General features: G+C 40.3%; 1 pseudogene; it reads left to right on the top strand.

Moving 5' to 3' along the window:
- The first annotated feature begins 6,678 nt into the window (after positions 1 to 6,678).
- LOC110147495 (small ribosomal subunit protein uS10-like) lies at positions 6,679 to 7,074 on the top strand (annotated as a pseudogene).
- Positions 7,075 to 8,621: the final 1,547 nt, after the last annotated feature.

Raw genomic sequence — 8,621 nt, 5'->3', positions numbered from 1 at the left:
CAAGCACCATTTATTGAAGAGGCTGTCTTTGCCTCATTGTATATTCTTGCCTCCTTTGTCAAATATAAGGCACCCATAGGCGCATGGGTTTGTTTCTGGGCTTTCTATCTTGTTCCATTGGTCTATGTTTCTGTTTTTGCGCCAGTACCATACTGTCTTGATGAGTGTAGCTTTGTAGTATAGTCTGAGGTCAGGAAGCTTGATTCCTCCAGCTCCATTCTTCTTTCCCAAGACTACTTTGGCTTTTCTGGGTCTTCGTATTTCCATATGAATTGTGAAATTTTTTGTTCTAGTTCTGTGAAAGATGTCATTGGTAATTTGATAGGGATTGCATTGAATCTGTAGATTGCACTTAGTAATATAGTCATTTTCACAATATTGATTCTTCCTACCCAGGAACATGGAATATCTCTCCATCTGTTTATGTTGTCTTTGATTTCTTTCATTAGTGTCTTATAATTTTCTGTGTACAGCTCTTTTGTCTCCTTAGGTAAGTTTATTGCTAGATATTTAATTCTTTTTGTTGCAATGGTGAATAGGATTGATTCCTTAACTTCTCTTTCTGACTTTTCATTGTTAGTATACAGAAATGCAAGTGATGTATATGTATTAGTTTTGTATCCTGCAACTTTGCTAAATTCACTGAGTAGCTCTAGTAGTTTTCTGATACTATCTTTAGGATTTTCTGTGTACAGTATCATGTCATCTGCAAACAGTGACAGCTTTACTTCTTTTCTTCTCTGGATTCTTTTTATTTCTTTTTCTTCTATGATTGCTGTAGCTAGGACTTCCAGAACTATGTTGAATAATAGTGGGGAAAGTGGTCACACTTTTCTTGTTCCTGATCTTAGGGGCAATGCTTTCAGTTTTTCACCACTGAGATTAATGTTTACTGTAGGCTTATCATATATGGCCTTTACTATGTTGAGGTAGGTTCCTTCTATGCTCATGTTTTGAAGTTTTAATCATAAATGGGTGCTGAATTTTGTCAAAGTTTTTTTATGCATCTATTGAGATTATCAGTTCAGTTCAGTTCAGTCACTCAGTCATGTCTGACTCTTTGTGACCCTATGGACTGCAGCATACCAGGCTTCCCTGTCCATCACCAACTCCCAGAGCTTACTCAAACTCATGTCCATTGAGTTAGTGATGCCATCCAACCATCTCATCCTCTGTCATCCCCTTCTCCTCCTGCCTTCAATCTTTCCAGCATCAGGGTCTTTTCAAATGAGTCAGTTCTTTACATCAGGTAGCCAAAGTATTGAGATTATCATATGGTTTTATCTTTCAATTTGTTAATGTGATGTATTACATTGATTGATTTGTGTATATTGAAGAATCCTTGCATCCCTGGAATAAACCCAACTTGATCAGCTTTTCGATGTGTTGCTGAATTCTGTTTGCTAAAATTTTGTTGAGGATTTTTTGCATCTATGTTCATCAGTGATACTGGCCTGTAGGTTTCTTTTTCTGTGTTGTCTTTGTCTGGTTTTGGTATCAGGGTGGTGGTGACCTCATGGAATGAGTTTGGAAGTGTTCCTTCCTCTGCAATTTTTTGAAAGAGTTTTAGGAGGATAGGCATTAGTTCTTCTCTAAATGTTTCTATAGTCTCCTGTGAAGACACCTGGTCCTGGGCTTTTGTTTTTGTGGGAGATTTTTGATCACAGCTTCAATTTCGGTGCTTGTAATTGGGTTGTTCATAATTTCTATTTCTTCCTGGTTCAGTCTTGGAAGATTGAAATTTTCTAAGACTCTGTCCATTTCTGCCGGGTTATCCATTTTATTCATATAGTTGTTCATAATAGTCTCTTATGATCCTTTGTATTTCTGCATTGTCTGTTGTAACCTCTCCTTTTTCATTTCTAATTTTGTTGACTTGATTCTTCTTTTTTTCTTGATGAGTCTGGCCAAAAGTTTGTCAATTTGTTTATTTTCTCAAAGAACCAGCTTTTAGTTTTGTTAATCCTTACTATTATTTCTTTCATTTCTTTTTCATTTCTTTCTGCTTGGATCTTTATGATTTCTTTCCTTATACTAAGGAGTTTTTTGTTCCTCTTTTTCCAGTTGTTTTAGGTGTAAAGTTAGGTTGTCTATTTGATGTTTTCTTTGTTTCTTGAGGTAGGATTGTATTACTATAAACTTCCCTCTTAGAACTGCTTTTGCTGTATTCCATAGGTTTTGAGTTGTTGTGTTTTCATTGTCATTTTTTTCTAGAAATTGTTTGAGTTCCCTTTTGATTTCTTCAGTAACCTGTTGGTTATTTAGAAATGTATTGCTTAATCTCCAAGTGTTTGTGTTTCTTACAGTTTTTTTTTTATTGTAATTGATATCTAGTCTCATAGTGTTGTGGTCAGAGAAGATGCTAGATACGATTTCAACTTTCTTAAATTTACTGAGGTTTAATTTGTGACCCAAGATGTTGTTTATCCTGGGGAATGTTCCATGTGCACTTGAGAAGAAGGTGTATTCTTCTGCATTTGAATGAAATGTCCTGGAGGTATCAATGAGATCCATCTCATCTAATGTATCATTTAAGACTTGTGTTTCCTTATTAATTTTCTGGTTTGATGATCTGTCCATTGGTGTGAGTGGGGTGTTAAATTCTGCTACTATTATTGTGTTACTGTCAATTTCTCCATTTATGTCTATTAGTGTTTGTCTTATGTATTGAGGTGCTCCTATGTTGGGTACATAGATATTTACAATTTTATGTCTTCCTCTTGGATTGATCTCTTGATCATTTTGTAGTGTCCTTCCTTATCTCTTGTAATCTTTATTTTAAGGTCTATTTTGTCAGATATGAGGATTGTTACTCCAGCTTTCTTTTGTTTCCCATTTGCATGGAATGTATTTTTCCATCCTCTCACTTTCAGTCTATATGTGCCTTTAGGTCTGAAGTGGGTTTCTTGTAGACAGCACACTTGTTTTTGTATCCATTCAGCCAGTCTGTATCTTTTGGTTGGAGCACTTAATCCATTTACATTTAAAGTAATTACGGATATATATGTTCCTATGGTCTTTTTCTTAATTACTTGGGGTTGATTTTGTAGATATTTTTCCTTCTCTTGTATTTCTTGACTATATATGTCCCTTTAACATTTGTTATAAAGTTGTTTTGGTGGTGCTGAGTTCTTTTAACTCTTGCTTGTCTGAAAAGCTTTTTATTTCTCGATCAATTTTGCATGAGATCTCTGCCAGGTACAGTAATCCTGGTTGTAGATTTTTCCCTTTCAGTACTTTAAATATATCCTGCCATTCTCTTCTGGCCTGCAGAGTTTCTGCTGAAAGATCAGCTGTTAAGTGTATGGGGTTTCTCTTGTATGTTACTTGTTGCTTCTCCCTTGCTGCTTTTAATATACTTTCTTTGTGTTTAGTCTTTGTTAGTTTGATTAGTGTGTGTCTTGGCGTGTTTCTCCTTGGGTTTATCCTGTATGGGACTCTTTGCACCTCTTGGACTTGATTATTTCCTTTTCCATGTTGGGGAAATTTTCAACTATAATCTCTTCAAAATTTTTCTCATACCCTTTCTTTTTCTCTTCTTCTGAGTCCCCTATAATTTGAATGTTGGTGCACTTGATATTGTTCCAGAGGTCTCTGAGGCTATCCTCAGTTCTTTTCATTCTTTTTACTTTATTTTGCTCTTCAGAAGTTATTTCCACCATTTTATCTTCCAGCTCGTTGATTCATTCTTCTGCTTCAGATAGTCTGCTATTGATTCCTTCCAGAAAGTAAAAGTGAAAGTCACTCAGTTGTGTTCGACTCTTTGCAACCCTATGGACTATACAGTCCATGGAATTCTCCAGGCCAGAATACTAGAGTGGGTAGCTTTTTCCTTCTCCAGGGGATCTTCCCAACCCAGTGATCGAACCCAGGTCTCCCACATTGCAGGCAGATTCTTTACCAGCTGAGCCACAAGGGAAGCCCAAGAATACTGGAGTGGGTAGCCTATCCCTTCTCCAGAGGATCTTCCTGATCCAGGAATCAAACCAGGGTCCCTGCATTGCAGGTGGATTCTTTACCAACTGAGCTATGAGGAAAGCCTGATTCCTTCCATAGTATCTTTAATTTCCGTAATTGTGTTGTTTGTATAATTCTTCTAAGCCTTCATTAATTGATTCTTTCATTTTCTCCATTTTGTTTTCAAGGTTTTTGATCATTTTACTATCATCATTCTGAATTTTTTTGCAGGTAGTTTGCCTAGTTCCTCTTCATTTATTTGGACTTCTGTGTTTCTAATTTGTTCCTTCATTTGTGTAGTATTTCTCTGCCCTTTCATTTTTTTCTTTTTTTTTTTTTTTTTTGGTAACTTATTGTGTTTGAAGTCTCCTTCTCAAAGGCTTCCAGGTTGAATTCTTTCTTCCTTTAGGTTTTTGGCCTCCTAAGGTTGGTCCAGTGGTTTGTGTAAGCTTCATATAGGATGAGATTTGTGAGTTTTTTGTTTGTTTGTTTTTCCTCTGAAGGGCAAGGCTGAGTGAGGTGGTAATCCTGTCTGCTGATGATTGGGTTTATATTTTTGTTTTGTCTGTTGTTTAGATGAGGCATCCTGCAAAGGGTGCTACTGGTGATGTGTGATGCCGGGTCTTGTATTTCAAGTGGTTTCCTTTGTGTGAGTTCTCACTATTTGATCCTTCCTATGGTTAGTTCTCTGGTTGTCTAGGGTTTTGGAGTCAGTGCTCCCACTGCAAAGACTCAGGGCTTGATCTTTTTTTTCTTTAGTGCTTAGTTTGGTTTCACTTGCTCATGCAGAGGCCTTGCACCCAGCCCTTCAGACCAGAGCTCCTTCTGGAAAATGGCCAAGTGGACACCCCAGCTCATATGTTTGCTTTTTAAAAGGAATCTCCATACTATTCTCCACAGTGACTGTATCAATTTACATTTCCACCAACAGTGCAAGGAGCAAAGCAGGGACACCAGGCAGATGTGCCGTTTTTCAGATCTCATTTTTTCTCTGGGGTGAAAAATAGAAATTGGGTAAAGAAAGAAGTCAGCAAACTATTTCCGAGGCTTTGGACCCAGCTGAGTGGGAAGGAGAGTGGCCGTATTAGCAGCAGAGAGGAGAAGAAGCCAGGAACAAGGATTTCGGGACAACAGGTAGCTGAGCATTTTCTTCTGTTATTTTACAAAAATGGTAGGTTTCTGACATGGAGCTCCCATGTTAAAAAGAGGGAAGTGTCCTGGGATGCAGGAGGTCCTGTGGACTGCAGGCGCTCATGTTTCAGAAAGGAGAGCCTGGTTTGAATGAGCCAGGACTTCCTTCCTCTCTGAACAGTCAGGAATTTCTCCTGGGCAGTCTCTCTGTGTCCCTCAAGGATCTCAACAAAGAGAGAACACGGGCTATAAAGTCAGAAAAAAAACAGAAAAATTAAAATTCCAAGCGCTGCCCCATAGCTGATCAGTTGGACCACTTCCTTAACTAATCTGAGCCTCAGCTTCCTCATTTATAAAATAGGATATCAATCCTCACTGTGTGGCTGTGAGCATCACATTTGCTATGTTATGACAGATAATAACAAGTGGACAGTGCCTAGAAACGTGGTCAGCAGTGGATAAAGGCTGATTTTCCTTCTTCTCTGAATGGAGGCTTCCAGATTATGTGGGTTCATCAGCATCTTGGGCTCTTTGCTGCCACAAACTGTTACACCAATGGACTGCCACGTCCACAGAGGAGCATTAATTCAAAGTCATACAGGTAGGAAAGGCTTAGAAGAAAGACTCCCCCATGTTAAGAAGATGGAGGAAAAAGTTCAGGAGTCCAGGCAATAGAAATATTTGAATAACGACAGAGCCAGAACATTTGTAGTAGGTCAATAGGCTGCCCTTCTCTCTCCAGTAAATTCTCCATCTTGAGTTTCTATAATATCGGCATCTTTGTTACAAAGCGACTTCTGAGCTATTACTCTTATGAAGGTGTATTGAATGCATTTGAAGGAGAATGCTGCTTTATTACAGACCAAGGGCCTTGTTGATGATTTAGAGTGTGGCGGTGTGCGTCTGCCTGATACCATCCACAGAAGTGACAAATCAGGCAAAGGGGATGAACTTATCTTGATGCCTGGCCTGTGTGTTGGGTTAGGACTCTGCTGACTGCAACTGACAGATACACAACTCAAAATAGTTTAAGGAAAAATGGAATTATAAGAACCTGGAGGGGTCTCATGAAGAACGGATGAATCAAGTCCAGGAAAAGGCAGGAATGCAGGGGGACCTCAGGAACCATAAACCAAGATTCAGACCCACTGAGATTCTTCTTCCATTTCCTATGGCATCTGTCTACTTGTTTCCTTTTTTCTTCTCTCTCATTGTACATGGGTTGTAGCTACACAGCAAAAACACAAAAAACACAGCAAAAAACACAGCTCCTGCTCTTTGAGGAAAATGCAGGTTGCTGTTGCTGCAGAGCCCCAGGCCGCACGCTCCTGCCCCTGACCCACCACTGTTCTCTCTCCCCAGGAACAAATGGATCAGGAAGCATCAGCTCAGCTGTGGCTTTTAAAGACACTATAAGGTGGTGCAGTGGTAAGGAATCTGCCTGCCAATGCAGGAAACATGCGTTCAATCCCTGGGTCGGGAAGATCCCTGGAGGAGGAATTGGCAACCCACTCCAGTACTCTTGCCTGGAAAATCCCGTGGACAGAGGAGCCTGGCAGGCTGCAGTCCATGGGGCGCAAAGAGTCAGACATGACTGAGCGACTGAACACATACACACACACACACACATACACACACACACACAAATACTCCGTGGAGCCAGCAGTGGTGATTGACCAGATTAGAATCACCCTATCAGCAGCAACATGAAGTCTTTGGAGAAGGTTAGTCCTGAGCTGACCGGAGGTGTGAAGGAAAAGAATCTCAAACTGAAAGCATGGATTCAGATGCCTACTGAGATTCTGAGAATAACTGCAAGGATACAAGGAGGACTTGGGAAAGGTGGTTCAAAGACTTGGAATTGTTTCCAGGTGAGGATCCACGAGCAGCATTGACCTGCACAGTCTTTCTGAGATTGTCAAACAGATCACTTCCATGATCACTGAGTCAGGAGTTGAGACTGAAGTCACCATTGCAGATGCTTAAATCAACCTTTTAATAAATTGATAAAGTGAAAGTGAGAAGTGAAAGTGTTAGTCACTCAGTCATGTCTGGCTCTTCCCAACCCTGTTAACCGTAGCCTGCCTCTCTCACTCCTCTGTCCATGAAATTCTCCAGGCAGGAATACTGGAATGGGTGGCCATTGCCTTCTCCAAGTATCCTCCCAACCCAGGGTCAAACCCAGGTCTCCCATGTTGCAGGCAGATTCTTGTACCATCTGAGACACCAGAGAAGCCCCTAGTAAATTGATAATCAGTGTTTAAAAAAAATGGCTCCTGCTAACTCCTGATTTTTCTACTTATGATGTCAGTCATTCTAGAGATACTGAACTCTTTCCCTCAATGCTAGTCCAAATGTCCTCATGAATGAACTCACTGGCTTAGCAGGGGTCAGGTACGACTTCTGTGGTCAGTTGTTTCCAGTGGAGAAGTATGCTCTGATGGGCCCATTCTGGGTCAGATGTCTGCTCCTGGACCAGCTACCAGCAGCTGGAGACGCAGGGTCTTTTGAGAACATGGTCCCTCTAAAGGAAAGCAAATGGATGTTGTAGGTGGAGGGATGATTTGGAGAAAAAGAGCCAGTCTGGCCAGACAAAACCAAATATGAAATGTACCCTTCCCTTCTGGAAGTAAACACAGGAAGAACTCACTTGTTTCAAGTTTTACTCACTTATTTACTTCTCTTCCCTTATGCATTAATTCATTCAAACACTAAACACTTGTTCGAGCACTATCTGTCAGGTCAAGATCATTTTCTTGGTTTAGAGTAAAGGAAAGATTCCTTCTCCTACTGCAGCTACGTTCTGCTCACACTCTTCTGCCTCTACTAGAGAAACTCTTAACCCCACTTGCCAGCCAACAGCAGCTTCTAGACAATTTCAAGCCCATGACTACCCCTGTTGAGCAGTCTGTTGTCTTTGAAACAGCCAGCAATGGGCAAATATCACAACAGATCTTGTCAATGTCTCAATAGTCACACAGATGCACATACATATACACAGCCACACACACACAGAGGCCAGGATGCAGTACTAGAATCTGAGAAATCACTTTATTTTCCTCTTGTGAATAGAGCATTTTGTCAGGCATATTCAGTTTATTGTATTTATTTGCCTCCTATAGGAGGCCTATGGGCTTGGAGACGAAAGATATGGGTTTGATTCTTGGGTTTGGAAGATCCCCTGGAGGAAGACATGGCAACTCACTCCAGTATTCTTGCCTGAAGAATGCCCCTGGACAGAGGAACTTGGCGGGCTACAGTCCATAGAGTCACAAAGAGTTGGACATGACTGAAGTGACTTAACCTACACGCGCGCACACACACACACACAGACACACACAAGACCTATAGCATATAGAAACTCTGAACTCAGGGAAGACTCACTGGATTTCTTTGAACAAGAGTTACTATCTCTCTGTCCTCAAATTTTCACGTCTGAAAGGTAAAAAGATTAAATATGAAATAAATCCTTACAGCCAGTTTTGGGAGAGGAAAGACCAGGTCCTAAATTTTCAACACTTTGAGTCTTACAA

This window comes from Odocoileus virginianus, chromosome 33 (assembly GCF_023699985.2).
Source record: "Odocoileus virginianus isolate 20LAN1187 ecotype Illinois chromosome 33, Ovbor_1.2, whole genome shotgun sequence".
Lineage (NCBI taxonomy): Eukaryota > Metazoa > Chordata > Mammalia > Artiodactyla > Cervidae > Odocoileus > Odocoileus virginianus.
Note: the sequence above shows the minus strand (reverse complement) of the source record. Positions and strands in the feature narration are given on the sequence as shown.